Source organism: Rhinatrema bivittatum, chromosome 1, assembly GCF_901001135.1.
Source record: "Rhinatrema bivittatum chromosome 1, aRhiBiv1.1, whole genome shotgun sequence".
In the NCBI taxonomy this organism is placed as follows: domain Eukaryota; kingdom Metazoa; phylum Chordata; class Amphibia; order Gymnophiona; family Rhinatrematidae; genus Rhinatrema; species Rhinatrema bivittatum.
Window position 1 is genome coordinate 108,640,951 of NC_042615.1, and position 25,049 is coordinate 108,665,999.

The 25,049-nt window shown below is 45.3% G+C and overlaps 1 long non-coding RNA gene across 3 annotated transcripts in view; it reads right to left on the minus strand.

Annotated features, from left to right (window-relative positions):
* The window catches only part of LOC115078188, a 61,413-nt gene that overhangs the window by 15,906 nt on the left and 20,458 nt on the right, over positions 1 to 25,049 (minus strand). For all 3 annotated transcript variants that reach the window (XR_003853085.1, XR_003853097.1, XR_003853103.1), the window contains exons 2-3: positions 23,406 to 23,482; positions 22,478 to 22,575 (exon numbers count right to left, since the gene is read on the minus strand). This is a non-coding gene — a long non-coding RNA (uncharacterized LOC115078188). The remainder of the gene's footprint in view (positions 1 to 22,477; positions 22,576 to 23,405; positions 23,483 to 25,049) is intronic.

Genomic DNA, 25,049 nt, shown 5'->3' on the forward strand with positions numbered 1-25,049 from the left:
GGAACTGCTGCAAGGCTCCTTTCAATAGCTTTTATTCATCTTGCCATTCACAAGGAAAATCGGGAAAGCCAAGCAATGGCAGGTTTACTTTCAAAAACACTAGCATTTCCATCAAGACCGGTGAAAGCCTTGAGCGGTGAGGGCTCATGATATCCCCTGTCATTGAAAAAACACGTTCACTGGGCACACTTGTTGGTGGACATGACAGATATCCTTCAGCCACTTTGGCTAGGTGTGGCCAGACAGTGGACTTGTGTGCCCAATATGCCAGCGGATCTGTCTGCGTATTCTCTATCGGCTCTGAGAGATACCGTTTCACTGACAGCTCTGCTGCTGTCTCCTCCTGTGCTTGGGAGGGCTGAGAGTCACTCAATCCAGTTACTTTCTCTCTCGCCTGTTGCACTACTGATGTATCTTTATGGCCAACATGCCTTGGGCGTTCTGACGTTGAGGTGGAGGCACTAGTAATAGTATCTGTCACTGACACAGTCCTTCTCCTGCCAGGGCTAGCAGCAGCACAACTCTGTGACGTGCCTGCTGTTTCCACCTGTGCTTCAAGCCTAATCTGTCTCCGCCTATGGTGCTCCTGTTCACGGACCTGTGCTAACAACAGCTCCTTCACAAATGACAGACAATTGGTCTGTAGGGCGATTTTACCTTTCACACGGGGATCACAGACAGAGGCGAGCATGTATGTGCTGTCCTCTGTTAAAGGCCTTAATCTGTCTTTCACCTGCTGCTGCAAAACGTCCACACACTGCAGCACCTCAGCAGTCATTCCCTCTTGCCGTTTAATGCCTTCCAAATGGTCATCCAGGAATTTCACTATAGGGATGATGTCAGCCAAGGTGGAACTTCTGGAACTCAGCTCCTCCGTGACGTCCTTGAAGGGCTGCAGGATTTTTAACAGCTGACTCATGACTAACCAATCGTGATGCCCTAGGGGATTCTGTACACCTATGTCTATTGTACCAGAAAGTTCATGAAGGGGTGTCTGCAGCTCCAATAACCTCTCCAGCATCATAAAGGTGGAATTCCACCGGGTGGGAACGTCTTGAATGAGACGCTTCTCGGGCATATCCAAAGCAGTCTGATTTTCTCGGAGAACCTGCCCCGCCCTGACACTTCTGTGGAAGTGTGCTGCTATGTTCCTGCACTTGTGTATTAACCGACGCAGGTATTCAGTCTCCTTGTCCTTGGACTCCAAGCCCAAACCTGACTTCACTACCAGATGCAGAGTGTGTGCAAAACATCGGATGTTCTTAAACCGCCCATCGCTTATTGCCTTAACCATGTTTGCACCGTTGTCTGTGACAAAAAAGCCTGCCCGCGTTTTACTGTCTCGCTGGTGTACTTTCCAGCTCGCCAGCATCTTTCTGATGCATGCTAGAATATTGGCAGCGGTATGGGAATGGTCCGTCAGGTGGGTGTTCAGTAAAGCCCACCTCCACCCTGATGCTTGTTCAGTAATAGAGCTGCTGGCTGCCCCTGCCTCTGCCATGTCCCACCAGTGTGCTGTCAGAGAGAGGTAAGAGTGTGCAGCATTCATGGCGGTCCAGATATCGCAGGTGAAATGCACTCTTCCGTCTGCCTTACCTAGCAGTGCTTGCACGCGACTGACACAGTGCTTGTACAGGCTGGGGATGACCTTTCTACTAAATGTGGTTCTGGAGGGGACTTTGTAATTTGGAAGTACGACCTTCAAGAAACGTTTGAAACCCACATTCTCAACTAACTGCAGGGGCTGGTCATCAAGGGCAATCATTTCCCCAATGCTCCTGGTTACTACTTTTGCGGCTGCCTGCCTCCTACCCCGGGATAGCGTTACCGCACTCCACCCCATTTCCTCCATGGTGCATTGTCGCTTCTCCCACATGTCAGTGGGTTTCTGGCCTGCCGCCTGACTGCTAGAAGGGTATGAGGGCGTGGGCTGACTCTGCTGCTTTCCTACCACTGCACCCTGGTTGGAAGGGGAAGGGGTCCCCTGACGGAAAATGCTACCATCCCCAGATGGCAGTAATCTTGTTGGGTGTTGCCTCTTAACATGATACTCCATGCCAAAATTTGACAGATGTCCCAGTTGCTTGCCTCTGCTAATATCCCTGGCACAGTAATTACACCGAGCATAACGCGGGTCTTCTGTCACTTTAAAATGTGCCCAGATCGCAGATTTCTTTTGTGATCCTCCTCTCTTTCTCGCCCTGGGGGTGGATGGTGGCACTGGAGTTGAGGTACTACTGGGTGTGGGTGGTGCACCCACTGCACCCGGCGAAGCAATGCCAGCGGGGGCAACAGTCACCCTCTGTCTCCCTTCTGACAGCTCTTCCTCCTCCTCGATATCAGTGGAATGTCTCCCCTGCCGCAGATTTCTGGAGGTGGAGGCTAAAACAGGACTAACTGACAAGTCTACCGAAGATTGCTCAGGTATTACATCTTCCGTTTCTGATGAGAATCCCATCCAAGAAGATTCTTCTTCTGAATCAGAAGCTAACAGTGCCAGCGCTACCTTGTCACCGCAAAGTTTTGCAGGACACTTCTGTCCCCTGGCTGCTCTTGGGTGTGTAACTTTTGTCTGGCTAGACTCTGCCTCCTCTTCACTCTCCTCCAAAACTACAGTGCCAGAAACAGGTGCTGGCGATTGCAAAGTTTCATGGTCTGATTTCTTTTTTTTTGCCATGGAACTGCCATCCCCTACAAAGACGTTTGATTGCGACAGTTGCCTTTTTACCTGTACTGGTGGTGTTGCGCTGGTGTCTTTTGCGGTGCCTCCGCTGCCATTCCCACTAAGTCGCTTGCATCTCCCTTTCCCTGACATTATGGATTTAATGTCAATGAGTACTAGTGGTAACACTGCCCACTGTCCCACAATAATAATGTTCGGTCAGTTTAAAATAACTAAATTAACAGACCCACTCAAGAAGAATGCTCAGTCTGTTTAAAATAACAAAATGAACGGACCAAGTCAAGGAGAATGCGGTTAAGTCTGTTTAAAAATAGCAGATTGAACAGACTCGCTGAAGGCCAATCTTCACTCTGTGTATGCCCACTGCCTGCCTGGCAATGCACGGAATGTGTCTGTCTGTGTGTGTGTGCAGTGAGTGCACAGAGAACAAGCTTCCTTTTCAGTAGATATGAGGCAGGGTACTCCCAGCCCTGGAACTGCTGCCCAGCCAGCACTGAACCACTCAAGGAGAATGCTTTTAAGTCTGTTTAAAAATAGCAAATGTAACAGACTCGCTGAAGGGCAATGTTCACTCTGTTTACAATGCCCACTGCCTCACTGTCTGCCTGGCAATGCACGGAATATGTCTGTCTGTGTGTGTGTGTGCAGTGAGTGCACAGAGAACAAGCTTCCTTTTCAGTAGATATGAGGCAGGGTACTCCCAGCCCTGGAACTGCTGCCCACCCAGCACTGAACCACTCAAGGAGAATGCTTTTAAGTCTGTTTAAAAATAGCAGATTGAACAGACTCGCTGAAGGCCAATCTTCACTCTGTTTACAATGCCCACTGCCTCACTGCCTGCCTGGAAATGCACGGAATGTGTCTGTCTGTGTGTGTGCAGTGAGTGCACAGAGAACAAGCTTCCTTTTCAGTAGATATGAGGCAGGGTACTCCCAGCCCTGGAACTGCTGCCCACCCAGCACTGAACCACTCAAGGACAATGCGGTTAAGTCTGTTTAAAAATAGCAAATGTAACAGACTCGCTGAAGGGCAATGTTCACTCTGTTTACAATGCCCACTGCCTCACTGCCTGCCTGGCAATGCACGGAATGTGTCTGTCTGTGTGCACTGCAGTGCACATAGAACTAAAGTATATATGAGGCAGGGTATTCCCAGCCCTGGAACTGCTGCCCAGTGCCCACCCAGCACTGAACCACTCAAGGACAATGCGGTTAAGTCTGTTTAAAAATAGCAAATGTAACAGACTCGCTGAAGGGCAATGTTCACTCTGTTTACAATGCCCACTGCCTCACTGTCTGCCTGGCAATGCACGGAATGTGTCTGTCTGTGTGCACTGCAGTGCACATAGAACTAAAGTAGATATGAGGCAGAGTACTCCCAGCCCTGGAACTGCTGCCCAGCCAGCACTGAACCACTCAAGGAGAATGCTTTTAAGTCTGTTTAAAAATAGCAGATTGAACAGACTCGCTGAAGGCCAATCTTCACTCTGTTTACAATGCCCACTGCCTCACTGCCTGCCTGGCAATGCACGGAATGTGTCTGTCTGTGTGTGTGCAGTGAGTGCACAGAGAACAAGCTTCCTTTTCAGTAGATATGAGGCAGAGTACTCCCAGCCCTGGAACTGCTGCCCACCCAGCACTGAACCACTCAAGGACAATGCGGTTAAGTCTGTTTAAAAATAACAAATTGAACAGACTCGCTTAAGGCCAATCTTCACTCTGTTTACAATGCCCACTGCCTCACTGCCTGCCTGGCAATGCACGGAATGTGTCTGTCTGTGTGCACTGCAGTGCACATAGAACTAAAGTATATATGAGGCAGGGTATTCCCAGCCCTGGAACTGCTGCCCAGTGCCCACCCAGCACTGAACCACTCAAGGACAATGCGGTTAAGTCTGTTTAAAAATAGCAAATGTAACAGACTCGCTGAAGGGCAATGTTCACTCTGTTTACAATGCCCACTGCCTCACTGTCTGCCTGGCAATGCACGGAATGTGTCTGTCTGTGTGCACTGCAGTGCACATAGAACTAAAGTAGATATGAGGCAGAGTACTCCCAGCCCTGGAACTGCTGCCCAGCCAGCACTGAACCACTCAAGGAGAATGCTTTTAAGTCTGTTTAAAAATAGCAGATTGAACAGACTCGCTGAAGGCCAATCTTCACTCTGTTTACAATGCCCACTGCCTCACTGCCTGCCTGGCAATGCACGGAATGTGTCTGTCTGTGTGTGTGCAGTGAGTGCACAGAGAACAAGCTTCCTTTTCAGTAGATATGAGGCAGGGTACTCCCAGCCCTGGAACTGCTGCCCACCCAGCACTGAACCACTCAAGGACAATGCGGTTAAGTCTGTTTAAAAATAACAAATTGAACAGACTCGCTTAAGGCCAATCTTCACTCTGTTTATGCCCACTGCCTGCCTGGCAATGCACGGAATGTGTCTGTCTGTGTGTGTGTGTGCAGTGAGTGCACAGAGAACAAGCTTCCTTTTCAGTAGATATGAGGCAGGGTACTCCCAGCCCTGGAACTGCTGCCCACCCAGCACTGAACCACTCAAGGAGAATGCTTTTAAGTCTGTTTAAAAATAGCAGATTGAACAGACTCGCTGAAGGCCAATCTTCACTCTGTTTACAATGCCCACTGCCTCACTGCCTGCCTGGCAATGCACGGAATGTGTCTGTCTGTGTGTGTGCAGTGAGTGCACAGAGAACAAGCTTCCTTTTCAGTAGATATGAGGCAGGGTACTCCCAGCCCTGGAACTGCTGCCCACCCAGCACTGAACCACTCAAGGACAATGCGGTTAAGTCTGTTTAAAAATAGCAAATGTAACAGACTCGCTGAAGGGCAATGTTCACTCTGTTTACAATGCCCACTGCCTCACTGCCTGCCTGGCAATGCACGGAATGTGTCTGTCTGTGTGCACTGCAGTGCACATAGAACTAAAGTATATATGAGGCAGGGTATTCCCAGCCCTGGAACTGCTGCCCAGTGCCCACCCAGCACTGAACCACTCAAGGACAATGCGGTTAAGTCTGTTTAAAAATAGCAAATGTAACAGACTCGCTGAAGGGCAATGTTCACTCTGTTTACAATGCCCACTGCCTCACTGTCTGCCTGGCAATGCACGGAATGTGTCTGTCTGTGTGCACTGCAGTGCACATAGAACTAAAGTATATATGAGGCAGGGTACTCCCAGCCCTGGAACTGCTGCCCAGTGCCCACCCAGCACTGAACCACTCAAGGAGAATGCTTTTAAGTCTGTTTAAAAATAGCAAATGTAACAGACTCGCTGAAGGGCAATGTTCACTCTGTTTACAATGCCCACTGCCTCACTGTCTGCCTGGCAATGCACAGAATGTGTCTGTCTGTGTGCACTGCAGTGCACATAGAACTAAAGTATATATGAGGCAGGGTATTCCCAGCCTTGGAACTGCTGCCCAGTGCCCACCCAGCACTGAACCACTCAAGGAGAATGCTTTTAAGTCTGTGTAAAAATAGCAAATGTAACAGACTCGCTGAAGGGCAATGTTCACTCTGTTTACAATGCCCACTGCCTCACTGTCTGCCTGGCAATGCACGGAATGTGTCTGTCTGTGTGCACTGCAGTGCACATAGAACTAAAGTAGATATGAGGCAGAGTACTCCCAGCCCTGGAACTGCTGCCCAGCCAGCACTGAACCACTCAAGGAGAATGCTTTTAAGTCTGTTTAAAAATAGCAAATATGAGGCAGAGTACTGCCAGCCCTGCCTGGCACTGCCCAGGATAAAATGTACAGACTCACTCAATAAGAATGTTCTTTTTTTTTTTTCCCTAACAAAGAATCTGTTCTGTGTTGTCTATCAAATCTGGTTCTGTTCTGTGTTGTCTATCAAATCGGGTTCTGCTATCTTCTCTGCCTCAGCCTGCCTAAGCCCACCCTGCACGATCCCGATCCCACCTCCCCACTGAATCGCTGACAATGTCCGTCAGTCCTCGTGCTGCTGCTGCTTTTATAGTGCTGCTGGCTCGTCAGGAAATCCTCAGAGAAGCACGGAATGACAGCGCGATTCGCTGCATTCAGTGCTTCTCTGAAAAGGTGAACGCAGATTTGCTGCGTTCCGGTATCCATGCCGACCTGTCCCACCCTTTCCTGTGAGTCACTGAGACTCACAGGACAGGGTCAGACAGGTTGGCATGGTTACCGCAGGGGCGCCACCATTTTCAGGTAATCCGGGGCTCCGAGCTCGAGTCGCAGGTAATGGCGGCGAGAAAGCGCGCGCATGGCGATTCGCCGTATCCGACATATCTATGTTCATTTATGTCGGAAATCTGCTCGTATACGCCCCATCTTTTTTTTAAGTAAAAAAAAAAAATTGAGTTGCGTTTTCCATATGCGGTCAATCCGAATGCACATCCCTAGCTCCTAATATGGAACTTGATTCACAATAAAAGCATTTTTAATATGTATTGTTATAGGTACAACTGTTACATATACAAGCAAAAGCCTTAGATATTGCATACAGTTTTATTTTCTTGATTTAGGGATTACTGCATAACTTACTCAGCACTTGGTCATAGAACTACAACAGTTAACTTTAAGAGATAACAAATCATTTTCCATACAACATATTGTAGCACAGCGTTATCACATTTATAACTTCCTAAAATGAAATGATGAAGTTATCACAGTGATATATTATGAATAGTACCTTTGGGATACTTTTCAGAACTCTATTTTGTCAACATGATGTATTCATGATGAATGTAAAATTAAATTTTATCACGTATATTTCATAGATATATCATCCATAGATGGTTTCACAGACTCATGCAGTCAGAATAGCATCTCATCATTCTGCCACTCTCACAACACCTTACAGAGCTGTGCAGAATTGTAACCACAGTATCAAAGGGTAACAAAAGAGCTTTTTATTGGTAGGGTGATAGAAAAAAAACCCAGTAGGTATAGTATTTTTGAGCTTATAAAATGTCACTTTACTTCATATTTTATCATTTTGAAATTTCAAGGGTGAGAGAACATGGTACAAAATTTCATCTTTTTGAGACTTTCCTCACTCCAAATGACATCAAATCTTTACCAAGATGTACTGTGCTGTTCGTACATCTAACTCTACATGTTAGACTGACCCCTAAACCCTAAACCACCATTAACCTCTCCCTCTCTCCCCCAGAAATGGCCAAAATGCAATTCCAAAAATTCATTGCATTATGGCCATTTCACACATATTGCACAGTTTAATGCCACAGACAAAGGTGTAGTTATTTCCGGCGTTAAAACTGTGTGATAGCATGCGTTCTGCTACCGCATGACCCCTAATTTTATTAATTCCTGCCCAATACTCCTCCTCGATCCCACCCACCTCAAAAATGTGCTTTCACAATGTGCACTACAGTGTTTTTCACATGTGTTAAAACATGTGAAAACGCCATAATGCACTTTCATGCATGACCCCCTTAAACAGAAGCATACCTTGCATCAGAAAAGGACATCATATTAGCAATATATTTAGAACACAAAAAAAGTCAATAAGAAAAAATTATAGATAAATGTCACATGGGCCCACAAGAGAGAGTGATCCAATAAAGTTCTGAGCTTAACAAAAAACTATAACAGAGAAAAAAATCTAACATAAGAGAGAAGGGCAGTACACTACTAACTAATAAAAGCCAGGCCTAATATCTTTCTTTTTAGGTTCCCTGAAGAAACATTTTAGGATCCAAAAAAAGAAAAAAAAAAACCAGAATTACAGTGTTACAAAAAAGATATATTCAGCTACAAAATATATTTACTAGGAAATCTGATCACAAATGAAGCACCAAAAGACCGAGCTTCTTGGTGCATAACAATACTTTTTTTTTTTTTTTTTTTTTAATAAGATTGAGTAGCCCTTGAAAGGTCTGGAAATAACCAAACCTTCTGGCCTTAGAATAAAGCAGCTCTATGCCAAAAGAAAGCTTCATAACAGAATCTTTCTTGGGAAAAGGCAAAAATAACAAGAAGTGTTCCTCTTCATAATTCCTTTCCATTAGAAGACATGTAAGCTTTTAGCTGGGCTCTGTGCGGGAATTCTGTCTCTTTGCTGATATTCTTTTTTTTTTTTTTTTTTTTTTTTTACATGTGGCATCTACATGGGCTGAGACAGTTGCCTTGCTTTCAATTTGTCTGTCTGCAGTGAAGCAATGGCTAACACACAACAGACTAACCTTAAATTTAAAGAAGATTGAAATCATGGTTTTGCAGAGGGCTGACAAATTGAAAGTACCATTGTCTTTTATGTTTGAGAATCAAACTGTCCTGTAGGGATGTGCAGAGCAAAATTTTATGTTCATATTTTTTATGTCCGAAAGGGGGTCCCACTTGCGGCCAATATGGACATAAAAAAAATCCAATGAGTTGGGTATATGTACATATGTGCAAAAAAAAAATTTAAACCCCCTCACCCTCCTTAATCCCCCCCCCCAGACTTACCACAACTCCCTGGTGATCGAGCGAGGAGTGAGGACGTCATTTCTGCAATCCTTGGCGAGAAGCATGTGACGTCGGCGGCACGTCGAGTGACGCCGGCGTCACGTGATTCCCGGCTCGTTCGCGCCGGACGGCTCGTTCGGCCCAAAAGAACTTTTGGCCAGCTTGGGGGGGTCAGGAGGCCCCCCCAAGCTGGCCAAAAGTTCTTTTTGGGCCGAACGAGCCGTCCGGCGCGAACTTGCCGGGAATCACGTGACGTCGCGTCTGAGTGACGCGGCGCCACGTGATTCCCGGCTCGTTTGCGCCGGACGGCTCGTTCGGCCCAAAAAGAACTTTTGGCCAGCTTGGGGGGGCCTCCTGACCCCCCCAAGCTGGCCAAAAGTTCTTTTTGGGCCGAACGAGCCGTCCGGCGCGAACGAGCCGGGAATCACGTGACGCCGGCGTCACTCGACGTGCCGCCGACGTCACATGCTTCTCGCCAAGGATTGCAGAAATGGCGTCCTCACTCCTCGCTCGATCACCAGGGAGTTGTGGTAAGTCTGGGGGGGGGATTAAGGAGGGTGAGGGGGTTTAAATTTTTATTTTGGCTCAACAATCGCGATTTCCCACATATCGAACATATCTATGTTCGATATGTGGGAAATCCGATCGTTTATGTCGAATCAATTTTTTAAGTAAAAAAAAAATATGAGTTGCGTTTTACTAATGCGGTCAATCCGAATGCACACCCCTACTGTCCTGATAGTATCATGTACCAAGAGCCTCAAGGTGATTTTAGCTATGAATCTATAGATGTCTGCTCAACTTAAGGTGATGGTAAGATCTGGCTATTAGAAATGACACCTGTTGAAGCTGTTAAAATCGTTGCTCAAGGATTTTGAATTCAAGTAGATTGTAAAGTCCTAAATATAACCATTTCTGGAGTACAGAAATGCTCTGTTAATTAGGCTTCCAAAAAATGCTTTGCATACCATTCAGAAATTACAGAACTTAGCCACCCATTTGAAATCTGGGCTGAACAGGAGGGCTCATTTCTCTCCTATTGTGAAAGAGCTATATTGACTCCCTATTGAACAAAGAATACAATTTAAAATTGATCTACTGATATACAAGATATCAAGAGCTGATTTTCTCCAGTGTTCATGAATCAGAAAGTAGTGGGGAAAACCAGCATTGTAACTTTGCTTCACAGTCATTCTATCACTATAGTTTTCTGACTGAACTTGTAATCATGGTCATTGATAAGGAAGGCAAAGAGAGAATTTGAAAAGAAGATTCCCATAGAAGCAAAAATTCATTTTAAAAAAACCTTTTCAGGCACATTTGAAATAGAAAGCCTGCAAGGGAGTCAATTGGATCATTAGATGATCAAGTGATAAAAGTGACACTTAAAGATGACAACCCCATAGCAGAAACACTAAGTTCATTCTTTGTTTCAGTTTTCACTGAAGAAGACAAATAAGAGATACCCATAAGAATATAAGAACATAAGAAGATGCCATACTGGGTCAGACCAAGAGTCTATCAAGCCCAGCATGCTGTTTCCAACAGTGGCCAATACAGGTTGCAAGTACCCAGATATTAAATACATCCCATCTGGCCTATAACATTGTCCAGGTTCACTTAGCAGTGGCTATTCCCTAAGGGGCGGATTTTAAAACGAGCGCGAATAGCCTACTTTTGTTTGCGCTCCAGGCGCAAACAAAAGTACGCTGGATTTTAGTAGATACGCGCAGAGCCGCGCGTATCCGCTAAAATCCTGGATCGGCGCGCGCAAGGCTATCGATTTCGTATAGCCGGCGCGCGCCGAGCCGCGCAGCCTACCCCCGTTCCCTCCAAGGCCGCTCCGAAATCGGAGCGGCCTCGGAGGGAACTTTCCTTTGCCCTCCCCTCACCTTCCCCTCCCTTCCCCTACCTAACCCACCCGCCCGGCCCTGTCTAAACCCCCCCCCTTACCTTTGTCGGGGGATTTACGCCTCCCAAAGGGAGGCGTAAATCCCCGCGCGTCAGCGGGCCTCCTGCGTGCCGGGATGCGACCTGGGGGTGGGTCTGGAGGGCGCGGCCACGCCCCCGGGCCGCCCCGGGCCATAGCTACGCCCCCGGAACGCTCCCGACACGCCCCGAAAATGCCGCGCGGTTCGGGCCCGCCCCCCGACACGCCCCCTCCGAAAACCCCGGGACTTACGCGAGTCCCGGGGCTCTGCGCGCGCCGGTAGGCCTATGTAAAATAGGCTTCCCGGCGCGCAGGGCCCTGCTCGCGTAAATCCGCCCGGTTTTGGGCGGATTTACGCGAGCAGGGCTCTGAAAATCCGCCCCTAAGTCAACTTGATTAATACCAATTTATGGACTACTCAAAGAATGTATCCAAACCTTTTAAAGCCCAGCTACAGTAACTGCCTTAACCACATCCTCAGGCAACAAATTCCAGAGATTAATTGTACACTGAGTGAAAAATAATTTTATCTGATTTGTTTTAAATGTGCTACTTTCTAACTTTATGAAGTGCCTCCTAGTACTTCTATTATCTGAAAGAGTAAATAACAAATTCACATTTATCCATTCTAGTCCTCTCATAATTTTAAAGACCTCTATCATATCCGCCCTCAGTCATCTCTTCTGTAAGCTGAACAGATCTAACCTCTTTAACCTTTCCTCAGAGGGAAGCCATTCCATCCCCTTTATCATTTTAGTCACCCTTATAAGTACCTTCTCCAGAGCAACTATCGTTTTTGAGATGTGGTGACCAGAATTGCATCAGTATTCAAGATCCGCTCTCATCATGGAGCGATACAGAGGTATTATGATGTTCTCCATTTTATTCACATTCCCTTCCTGATTATTTTTCCCTATATTTTCCCTATATTCATCACCTTGCACGTGCCCACATTATATTTCATCTATCATTTTGATGCCCAATTTTCCAGTCTTGCAAGATCCTTCTGCGATTTATCACAGTCTGCATGTGATTTAACTATTCTCAATAATTTTGTGTCATCTACAAATTTGATCAGCTCGCTCTTCATATCCCTTTCCAGATTATTTATAAATATATTGAAAAGCACCAATCCAAGTATAGATCCCTGAAGGAAATCACTGTTTACCCTTTTCTACTGAGTAAACTGTTCCTGTCATCACCTCCTATTCCATGAAAGTTTAGTTTTCTTAGAAGCTCTCATGAGGGACTTTGTCAAATGCTTTCTTAAAAACCAAATACATTACATCTACCTGTTCACTTTTATCTACGTTTATTAACCATTAAAAAAATGAAGCAGATTTGTGAGGCAACACTTCCCTTGGGTAAATCCATGATGGCTGTGTACCATTAAACCATGTATTCTGTGATTTTGTTCTTTAAAATTGTTTCCACTATTTTTCCTGGCATTGAAGTCAGGTTCACCAATCTATAGTTTCCTGGCTCACCCCTCGAGCCTTTTTAAATATTGGGGTTATATTGGCCATCCTCCAATAGATCTGAAATTTTATTTTTTTGTTCTTTCAGAACCCTGGTCCATCTAATCTAGGTGATTTGCTGCTCTTCAGTTTCTCAATCTGGCCTACTACATCTTCCAGGTTCACTGTGACTTGGTCCAGTTCATTCGAATCCTCACCCTTGAAAACCTTCTCCAAAACTGGCATCTCCCCAACATCCTCATTAGTAAACATGGAAGCAAAGAATTAATGTAGTCTTTCCATGATGGCCTTATATTCCCTAAGAACTCCTTTAACCCCTTGATCATCTAACAGTCCAGCCAACTCCCTTGCAGGTTTGCTGCTTCAGATGTATTTTCAAAATTTTTAACAATAGTAGAGAAATAGTTCAAACAAATGGTAATGGAACCCACAAGAGAGGGAGCTATACTCGATTTAGCGCCCACCTCAGCACCAGTGATCATCAAACGGTATGGTTTAATATCACAAAAAGGATACAGAAAAGAAGCACATGAACCTGAGTTTTGCAGTTCAAAAATACAGACTTTGATGAAATGGGGAAGTACCTGGAGGAGGAAATAGAAGGCTGGGAGAACGAGAGAGATGTGGAACAACAGTGGACCAAACTAAAAGGAGCAATTACCAAAGCAACTAATCTATATGTTAGAAAAGTAAAGAAAAGCAAAAGAAAAATGAAACCTATCTGGTTCTCCAAAGAGGTGGCTGACAAAATAAAGGCTAAAAGAACAGCGTTCAAGAAATACAAAGGATCCCAAAGGAAGGAGCACAAACAAGAATATCTGGTAGAACTGAAGGAGACAAAGAAAGTAATCAAGATGGCAAAAAGTCAAGCGGAAGAAAGGATTGCCAAAGAGATTAATTTTTCAGATACATCAGTGAAAAGAGAAAAGTTCAAAGTGGTATAGTGAAATTGAAAGGTGAAAAGGATCAATGTGTGGAAAGAGACGAAGAAATGGCAGAAATATTAAACATATACTTCAGTTCTGTGTTCACTAAAGAAGGCCCTGGAGAAAGACCATTGCTAGTTAACAAACTAGAGGGGAATGGAGTAGATGTAACTCCATTTACAGTAGAGAATATATGGGAAGAGCTGAGGAAACTGAAAGTGGACAAAATCATGGGGCCTGATGAGGTTCATCCCAGGATACTGAGGGAACTTAGAGATGTGCTGGTGGGTCCACTGTGTGACCTGTTCAATAGAGCCCTAGAAATGGGAGTGGTGCTGAGTGACTGGAGAAGAGCGGTGGTGATCCCGCTTCACAAGAGTGGACACAGAGAAGAGGCTGGTAATTACAGACCGGTTAGCCTCACTTCGGTGGTGGGAAAAGTAATGGAGTCGCTGTTGAAAGAGAGAATAGTGAACTATCTACAGTCCGGAGAATTGCTGGATCAGAGGCAGCATGGATTCACCAGGGGAAAATCCTGTCAGACAATTCTGATAGAATTTTTTGACTGGGTAACCAAGGAATTGGATCAAGGAAGAGCACTCAATGTCATCTACTTGGATTTCAGCAAAGCTTTTGATACAGTCCTGCACAGGAGACTGGTGAATAAAATGAGAAGCTTAGGAGTGACTGCCAAGGTGGTGGCCTGGATTGCAAACTGGTTGACGGACAGAAGACAATGTGTGATGGTAAATGGAACTCTCTCTGAAGAGAGAGTGGTTTTAGGCGGTGTACCGCAAGTTTCGGTGTTGGGACCGGTCCTGTTCAATATCTTTGTGAGCGACATTGCGGACGGGATAGAAGGTAAGGTTTGTCTTTTTGCGGATGACACTAAGATCTGCAACAGAGTGGACACGCCGGAAGGAGTGGAGAGAATGAGACAGGATTTAAGGATGCTGGAAGAGTGGTCGAAGATATGGCAGCTGAGATTCAATGCCAAGAAGTGCAGAGTCATGCATATGGGGAGTGGAAATCCGAATGAACTGTATTCGATGGGGGGAGAAAGGCCTATGTGCACGGAGTAGGAGAGAGACCTTGGGGTGATAGTGTCTAATGATCTGAAGTTGGCGAAACAATGTGACAAGGCGATAGCTAAAGCCAGAAGAATGCTGGGCTGCATAGAGAGAGGAATATCGAGTAAGAAAAGAGAATTGATTATCCCCTTGTACAGGTCCTTGGTGAGGCCTCACCTGGAGTACTGTGTTCAGTTCTGGGGACCTTATCTCCAAAGAGACAGAGACAAGATGGAGGCAGTCCAGAGAAGGGTGACCAAAAAGGTGGAGGGTCTTCATCGAATGTCTTATGAGGAGAGATTGAAGAATCTAAATATGTACACCCTGGAGGAGCAGAGGTGATATGATACAGACTTTCAGATACTTGAAAGGTTTTAATGATCCAAAGACAACGACAAACCTTTTCCGTCGGAAAAAAATCAGCAGAACCAGGGTCACGATTTGAAGCTCCAGGGAGGAAGACTCAGAACCAATGTCAGGAAGTATTTCTTCACGGAGAGGGTGGTGGATGCCTGGAATGCCCTTCCGGAGGAAGTGGTGAAGACCAGAACTGTGAAGGACTTCAAAGGGGCGTGGGATAAACACTGTGGATCCATAAAGTCTAGAGGACATGAATGAAGAGTGGGTGGCTCATGGGAATGATGGCTACTACCTGGAGATATTACCCTTATTCAATAAACATACACACGGTAAATATGCTCCAACATTGCTCTAAGCTTCAACGGCAAGAGGAAATGTGGAAAAAAGGATTCACATTCACAAAAAAGTGGGGAATAGCTTGCTTATTATGGCAGCTACTACCCCAAACCAAATAAGCCTGATACTTCACTTTCAATGCATATCCAGCATAGCTCTCTGCTTCAACGGCAGGGGAGAAAGACTGATACTTCAAGCATATCCAGCATAGCTCTCTATTTCAATGGCAGGGGAGAAAGTCTGATACCTCACTTTCAATGCATATCCAGCATAGCTCTCTGCTTCAATGGCAGGGGAGAAAGACTGATACTTCATGCATATCCAGCATAGCTCTCTATTTCAATGGCAGGGGAGAAAGTCTGATACCTCACTTTCAATGCATATCCAGCATAACTCTGCTTCAACAGCAGGCGGAATGAAGAAAGGTGGATCTATATACAGACAACAACCAACAAGGACTGAATTATTTAGTCTGGGTGGGCAGGTGGGCATGGGTGTGGCTTGCTTATTGTGGCGGTTGCTACCCCTAACTAATTGGGCTAGATATTTCACTTAGATGCAGTTTCAACACTGCTCTCTCATTAATGGTGGGGGTGGAAGGGAAATAGAACCAAAAGGTTACTAAGAGCCAGGAGTAACATAAGTATGAGAAAAAAAAGTGAGAATCTTCCTGGGCAGACTGGATGGACCGTTTGATCTTCTTCTGCCGTCATTTCTATGTTTCTATATTATGAGTTTTTGTCTCTACAACCAATTTCATTTCAAATTCTCTTTTAGCCAGTTTTATCAATGTTTTACATTTAACTTGAAAATGCTTATGCTTTTTCCTATTTTCTTCATATGGTTTCTTCTTCCAATTTTTAAAGGAAGTTTTTTGTCTAAAACAGACTCTTTCACCTCGTCTTTTAACCATGCCGGTAATCGTGTGTGTTCTGGATCAGGTAAACATCCATATTTTGCTATCCAGGCAGCTAAACTTTCTCTCCAATCAGTCCTCAAGACAAAGATTCTGTAAGTTTGAAATTATTTATTGTACAGGTAAATTCTACTTACAATTGTTGCATTTCAAATGCGAGCCCCTAGGCAAGAATCTCTGGTAACTGGAGACGAGGTAGAAGAAGGGAGAAGGGAGTCTCTTGTGATGCAGGAGTTGATTTATAGTAGAGGTAGGAAGCATGAGGAATATGAGGCTGATTTAGTCCTTAGAAGAAGGCAATAAGAGAGAAGGTAAAACCCGATCCATTTCAGGGGTGTTACAGAGCACTGCTTGTTCAGAAGCAAGCATGGAGCAAACAGAATCTCGTCGAGAGCTGCTAAAGGAAACACCTCCACATGCTGGAAGCAGGGGACAGGGTCCAATGGCAGTGAGCCTGAGAACCATGTAACACAGGGGCAGCATGAAGGGCAGTCCTTTGAACCTATAAGGCACCTAGGAAGACTCAAGTTAGATTGAGGGGGATTCAAGCTCTTCCGAGGGTGAGAGAAAGTGGAGGGGGAAGGGAGCTTCTCTTAAAGGCAAAGGCTCACAGATTTTTATCATAGGTTACAAATGGTGCTTCAGTATTAAGAATCCTCAGAAGGGAGGACTGCACTAAACACAGTTAAACTACAATATATACAGATACAAACATGTACCCACTGCTGTGGACAGAACATGTGGCCTTCCTTCCATTCTTTTTTAATGCATATAATACATCTGGATTATGCTTCTATGTCCACGCCTGTTATACGCTCTTAAACTTTGCAGCTGTACCTTATAGTTTTTTCTATTTTCCTCATTTTATCAAAGTTTTCCTTTTGAAAGTTTAGTGTTAGAGCTGTAGATTTACATTTTGTCTCCCTTCCAGTCATTAGTTCAAATTTGATACTATTGCCAGAAATGATGTTCAAAGGTGATGATTCAGCAAAATTCAAAAAAATCTCATGCCCCTAGAAGATTTAATAGGGCAAATTTACAAACTAAAGAATAGCAAGTCAACTGGACCAGATGTATACATCCCAGAATGCTAAAAGAAGTGAAAAATGGAATTGCAGACATGCTATTAGTAATTTGTAAACTATTGTTAAAATTCTCTATGGTACCTGAAGACTGGAAAGTTACCAATATAAGGCCACTTTTTTCAAAAGGGGTAATCATGGAAACTATAGACCAGTGAGTGACATCTGTACCAGGCAAAATGGTAGAATGTATTAGGGATGTGAATCGTTTTTTGACGATTTAAAATATCGTCCGATATATTTTAAATCGTCAAAAATCGTTAGGGCCACGATACAATACCAATTCCCCCGATTTATCGTCAAAAAATAGTAAATCGGGGGAAGGGGGAGGGCAGGAAAACCGGCACACTAAAAACCCCTAAAACCCACCCCCGACCCTTTAAATTAAATCCCCCCCCCCCCCCCCCCAAATGCCTTAAATTACCCTGGGGTCCAGCGGCGGTCCATAGCTAAATCGGGGGAAGGGGGAGGGCAGGAAAACCGGCACACTAAATCCCCCTAAAACCCACCCCGACCCTTTAAATTAAATCCCCCCCCAAATGCCTTAAAGTACCCTGGGGTCCAGCGGCGGTCCGAAACGGGCTCCTGCTGTTGAAGCGTGTTGTCTTCAGCCGGCGCCATTTTGCAAAATGGCCACCGCAAAATGGCGGCGGCCATAGACCAACACGATTCGACCGCAGGAGGTCGCTTCCGGACCCCCGCTGGACTTTTGGCAAGTCTTGTGGGGGTCAGGAGGCCCCCCCAAGCTGGCCAAAAGTCTCTGGGGGTCCAGCGGGCGTCCGGGAGTGATCTCCTGCCGCAAATCATTTCCGTATGGATAATGGCGCTGGCCATACGCGTATGGCCGGCGCCATTTTCCGTACGGAAAATGGCGCCGGCAGGAGATCGACTGCAGGAGGTCGTTCAGCGAGGGTTCCGGACCTCCGCTGAACGACCTCCTGCAGTCGATCTCCTGCCGGCGCCATTATCCGTACGGAAAACGATTTGCGGCAGGAGATCGCTCCCGGACGCCCGCTGGACCCCCAGAGACTTTTGGCCAGCTTGGGGGGGGCCTCCTGACCCCCACAAGACTTGCCAAAAGTCCAGCGGGGGTCCGGAAGCGATCTCCTGCGGTCGAATCGTGTTGGTCTATGGCCGCCGCCATTTTGCGGCGGCCAGTTTGCAAAATGGCGCCGGCTGAAGACAACACGCTTCAACAGCAGGAGCCCGTTTCGGACCGCCGCTGGACCCCAGGGTACTTTAAGGCATTTGGGGGGGGTTCGGGAGGGGGGGATTTAATTTAAAGGGTCGGGGGTGGGTTTTAGGGGGATTTAGTGTGCCGGTTTTCCTGCCCTCCCCCTTCCCCCGATTTAGCTATGGACCGCCGCTGGATCCCAGGGTAATTTAAGGCATTTGGGGGTGGGGGATTTAATTTAAAGGGTCGGGGGTGGGTTTTAGGGGGTTTTAGTGTGCCGGTTCATGATTTTAACGATTTTCACGATATTCTAAACACCCAAATGGCAACGATACGATTCCCTCCCCCTCCCAGCCGAAATCGATCGTTAAGACGATCGAGGACACGATTCACATCTCTAGAATGTATCATAAATAATAAAATTGCTGAACAAATAGATAAGCATTGTTTAATGGGACAAAGCTAACATGGATTTAGCCAAGGGAAGTCTTGCCTCACCAATCTCCTACATTTCTTTGAGGCTGTAAATAAACATGTGGATAAAGGTGAGCAGTTGAAATATTGCTGAATTTTAAAACATGCATTCAAGTAAAATACGGCAGATATATGCGTGGCCGGGCCGTGCACACACTGAACGCATTTTATAAATGGCCCGGCCACGAGCGTATCTGCTGGTACATGCAGAAGTGCCGGCAGATCTAAAAGGGGCAGGCCAGGGGTTGGGGTTTGTGCGGGGAGGGGTGGGGAGAGGTCCAGCAAAGACAGCGGCCATTAGGCCCTGTCCTAGGGAAGCATGAGCTGGCAGTCGGCCAGCATGTGGAACTTACTTCATCTATTCAGAAAAAAGGTAGGGAAAGGGGTTTTAGATGTCAAGAAGGACAGGAGAAAAGGAAAAAAGGTAGGCAGAGTAGGATGGGTTATAAGGAAGTTCCCTCCTAGTCTGCTTCTTAATTGGAGTGGACTGGGAGGGAACTGGAAATCATCCGATCGCGTCGCTGCCCATAGTTTATAAAATTCCCCCGTGCATGCGCGCAGGTCCCAACATGCCCGCACATGCACATTTGTTATAAAATAGCCACTTCCATGAATGTGCACCGGGAACAATGCGCACATGGACGCTTGCATGGTTCTTTTAAAATTGACCCCACTGTGTTTTTGAATTTCCAGAAAGCATTTGACAAAGTCCCTCATGAGAAACTTCTTAGGAAATTAAAAAGTCATGAGATAGAAGGCAGTGTCCTGTTGCGCTGTGATGGAAGAGAGCACCAGGGAGCGCTCTCCAGCGCGGGACAAAATGTGTGCCCTTGCAGTGAAACGTCCTAACCCTGAGCCTCAACCGAACCTGCGAGCTTCCTTGAGAACACCAATGCAATGGTGGTCTCTGAATGGTCCTCCAACCGTTCCAAGCCCTTTCGGACTGCCGCTAGGAAGCAGCAGGAAGCAGCAGGCCAGACAGAGGACAAGGCAGACAAGGACGAGACATAGGACGAGGATTCAGACGATGATTCAAGGGAGATGAAGACATCAGGATGTTGCAGGACAAAGAAGACTTGGAAGTACAAAGACTCTAAATAAAGTGCCGAAGGGTGCCCTCCACAGCCAACCAAGGTCAGACGCAGACCACACCTTGGACTGACAAAACAGAGTTCATTCGAGGACACAGGCAAACTGGGCTTGTAAAATAGCCGAAGACTCAAATGTTGAGGGCACCAAAGGCTCACCCGTTGAGGACGCAGAAGGCTCATACGTCAAGGATGCCGAAGGCTCACCCATTGAGGATGCTGAAGCTCACCCCTTAAGGATGCCGAAGCTCACCCCTTGAGGATGATGAAGCTCACCCATTGAGGATGACGAAGCTAACATGTTGAGGACGATGAAGCTCACACATTGAGGATGCTAATCCGAGACAGGGACATGGGAACCCTTGGCTCCGAAGATGGAGGAATCCCACCAGCACCTTACACACCCCAGCCGGGGTGGTCACAGACCACTGGGCCACTACACACCCTACCAGCCCAGACAGACTGGTCGCGGACTTCGAGGGACAGGAAGACGGAACCTCAGGACAGGAACGTACATCAGGATAACATCTGGAACAACTTGAAGAAAGGAACATCAGGATAACATCTGGAACAATGACGAAGCAAGAGACCAAGGAATGAAGAACATCAGGATAGTCAGAAACAAGGAATGAGATCCCAGGACAAGGATGCCAGACAGGAGCTGGAAGCAGAGATCCTCGGGAGACCAGCTCCAGGAAGGACGATGCTCCTTGCGAATGCGAGGAAGGAATGAACTGAGGAGCCTTTTGTAGGCTGATGCAGGAAACACCCTGGGAGGAGTCAGGAAAGAACCACACCTGCACTGGCCCTTTTAAAAGGGCAGAGAGGCACGACTTTGCCCCTTAGGAGGAAGCAGGAGAGTGGAGAACCATGGACAGCACCCTCAGGGCCAGCCCCAGGATGGACGGCGACTTCCCTGACACGAAGGATGCACCAAAGGTGGCTTCCTGCCACAGGAAAGGCTGGGGCTGAAGGCCTTTACTTGAAGGTAAGGTTGGTGGCCTCCGGGCCACATGGAGATGCTAGTCAGTGGCCTCCTGCTGCATACAGACTCACCCCGATGGCACCCTGCTGCCGGGGAAGGCAGTGGCGATGTCGGCGGCCAGCGGGCCGCTCGAGGAGCAGAAGCGCAGCTCCCAGCCGCGAGGAGAACTGTGACGGCGGCGCCGGGCCATGAGGGTAGGAGGTGGAGAAGCTTCAAGACAGGCAGGTTCGCAACATGACCTATTGTAGGGTGAAGACTGGTTAAAAGATAGAAAACAGAGAGTAGGACTAAATGGTAAATTTTCTCAGTGGAGAAATGTAGTGGACTGCCCCGGTATCTGTTCTGGAACAACTGTAAATGGGAACATGTGAAGTGATCAAATTTACCGATGACACAAAATTACTCAAAGTAATTACTTAGTAGGTTTGGACAAGTTCCAGAAGGAGCTGCAGAAATCCACTGCTTATCTTTAGGATAAGCAGCATGGAATGTTTCTACCCCTTGGGATCCTGTCAGATATTCATGTCCTGGATTGGCCACTGTTGGAAACAGGATACTGGGCTTGATGGACCTTTGGTCTAAACCAGTATGGCAAGTCTTATGTTCTTATGTTTTTATGTCTCCATTAATTCTCTGTCATGGGTTAATTGAATTGTTACACATTTATAATGCTACATGTTCTTTGTGATCTCAGCAAAGAGGTCTTACTGATGTGCCTTCCATTCATTCCATCAGCTTGTCAGAGATGTGAGAGAGGACCTTTTCAATTGCTGGCCCTTTTTTCTGTAACTCTTTACCAATGGATTTGTGAATCATAGAATGTACGAAGACTTTCAATAAGCTTTTAATTACTGACTTATGTACTTTGCAGCATTTTTTAGCAACTTTCAGAGCCAGCAGAGTATTTCTTGTTGATATCATGGTTGTTTTATGTTTGTTTTAATTTATGAATGTTTATTTTTGGAAGCCACTTAAAGCTGTATGTATCACGACATATAATTCTCTTAATAAATAAATGCATAAAATATATCAATAATATTCAAATTAGCAACATAAGTGTCACTTTGAACACAACCAAGTTCTTGATCTCCTCTAACAGAAAAAAACAGCCTAATAGAAGGAAATGCTTCTCAAGGTGCATGTAAAATCTTCAACAGATATTCTTTAAAAATATCAATTGAAGAATTTAAAGCATATATTTAAAGTGTTTGGAGCAATTTTCCAAGTTTTAAATCTGTCTCATAACCATGGGCAACATCTCAGTCTGAATAGTCGAAATATTTTCCACATATTTTTCCGAATTCCCAACTTTTTCCAACTGTGTATTAAAAGACACCTTGTTAGATTGTAAGTTATGCTTGTATACAGTCAAAAAACAAATAGCCTTTTCAAATATTTTCATCATGCTTCATAAGAATTCCAAAGCATTAACACTGGGCTTTTCAAGAAGAGGTCTATTCAAAAGACCCATGAGCATGTGCAAAGAAAATCCCCCAAAGGGGAACTCACTCCGACAATGCTTTTGCCTTCAGTCCAAGTCACCGAGGTCTCTAATCGCTGCTCCTCCAAAATGCTCTCCCCGCTTGAACTTCCATCATTGCAACTTCCTAGAGTAGAGAAGAAAAGCACCTCTTCAGATACTGCTCCTCTTGGCGACAGTACTAACCCTCCAACATCCCCAGGAACAGGAGAAGCACACATCGCTGCCACACATGGACACAACAATGTCCCTAGCTTTGGCCAAGGAGTCTGCCACAGGTGTTCCTAAGACTACCAGCTCACTCCAGGGAAGACTGAAGAACAAGCTCAGACTCTCCCTTTCCTCTTAACCATTGAACAGATGACAAGGCAAAAAGAGAAAAAGGTAAAGCAAACAGCAGCGGAGTGCTCCCAATGCATCCTTTCCTCAATCCACTATCTTGGATCTCTGAGCTTTATTAAAAGGTGGCGTGTCTTTTTCATGTATAGATGGAACTGGCACACATTATTCTCAACTAAACAGAATATAAACGAGCACCACATGATTTTTTTTGGGAGAGGGAGGTGGACTAGTAGTTTCCTCCTACTCGTTTTAGGCTTCCAGCTCAGATGGAACTGATATGTCAGGAGTCTTCATTTGCAACTATTCAGGTATTCCTTTCTCCTATTTTATATCTCATTGAAGGTTACCTTGCCCAGTCATCAAAGTCATAGTTCTCAGTCGATAGGATGACTATGACTCTCTTCGCCCTCCCCCCCCCCCCCCCCCCCCCCACCAGGAGATGTAAACATTACCTCTGCAGAATCCCCAGTCCCAGTCATTCCAGAAAACAGAAGATGTGACTGGGAATCAAATCCAGTTCTTTTGAATGACGGTGGCAGTACTGCCACTGAGCCACCAGGCTGACCCTACCAAATGAATTTTTAATGAAAACATTTTTCGCTGATATTTCCTTACCTTTCCATGTGCTCTTTTAATTACTTAGCTATCAAATAAGTGGTATCATCTACTATGCTGTCAAAGCACATTAGTTACTAGAAAACAAGACAGAAAACACAACAGTTCAGCATTAAATGATCATAAACAATTTTCTGCCTCAGTCACTTAACAAAAATGCAAGGAGTAGGTCACCATAATCTATGTTTGCAGCTATTCATGTAGTACATTTGAATGGGTAAGCTAACAGAGGCACCTGTTACATTACAGAGCTCAACACTTTCATCATGAACATACCTTTTAAATATGCTCACTGTGTTCCAGAAACAAAATCTGACAATGAAACTGAAAAGCAAAGCCTTGACATCACAGCATTTTGGCAGCACTCTTCCTGTGTCAAGGGATTCAAAATGTGCAGACAAATTCAGAGTGTAGCCTCATAGCTTTGAAAAGAAAGAGGTGCTGTAATATATTCAGCATTCATGGGTGGGGGAGCCACATTGGTGGTACTTTTAGATTTAAAATGCTTTTGATCTCGTTGATCATTACATTTGGATTGAAAGTTGTTGTAGTTTGGGCCAGGATGAGGAAGTTAGGAACTGGATTTATTCTTACTTACCTAATGGAAAACAAATTGCATGAAATGGGATTTCATCATTTATTTTTTTTTGTGGGAACTCCCAGGATTCATCATTCTCTTCTTTTAATGTTTGAGTCCAGTGGGAGAGATCATACCTTTGTTCAGCTTTATGTGATATATATATGTAAACAACATCTAGCTACTGACCCCTTTCCCCCCAGGTAGATATCATATTAGAAATGTATAGCTTCTAAACAATTGCCTTTTAGCAGCCACGACTTGACTGTTAGTAAACAGATTAATTCTGAATGATGCAAAGACCAAAGTTCTGCCTATAAGCATTCCAGAGACAGTCTGCTCGTAGATATCCTTACGGGTCGAATGGCTGAAGATTCAACCTGCTGGGAAAGCGAGGGAATTTAGAATAAAATTATCTCTTTTGAACTGGTGATTTACATATCTACTGAGGTCTGAAGAGTATATTTGACCTTATGCTCTTAGACAATTAAACTTTATGCTATATTCAGGGTATATAAATCTGTTAATGTACATCTCAGTAATATTACAGATAGATTACTATAATGTTGAGTATATAGGTCTCCCAGCTAAATGTACCCATAAGCTGCAAATGCTGTAGAACATCACAGTCATAGTAGTAACCAACAGCTCTTGCTATGTAAGTGCAAATATATTGCTGCAGCAATTATATTGGCTCCTATTAAAGGCAAGGACCATGTAGAAGTTATTGACATTAACATTTTGGGTCTTACATGGCCTAGGTCTGTTTTATCTATCTTTAATCCCCTTTCATAGGGCATGCCCTGTATAAGGCAAGCAATCACCTACAGATGCTGCAATGTAAATACAAACTAGCTACAAGTCTTGACCAAGTGTTATTCCAAAATTAAAATTACTTTTACTGAAGAAAAAAATAGTTGAAACATAGATAGCAGTGCAAAAAACAGAAGAGAGATTTCTTTAAAGTTTCATGTGACAAAATCTCAAATAGCAATTCCTCAAGATTCTGGGAGAGTCTATCAGGGATTTAGATTCCCCAGATTAAAGTAGGCCTCCTTTCTTCTCTT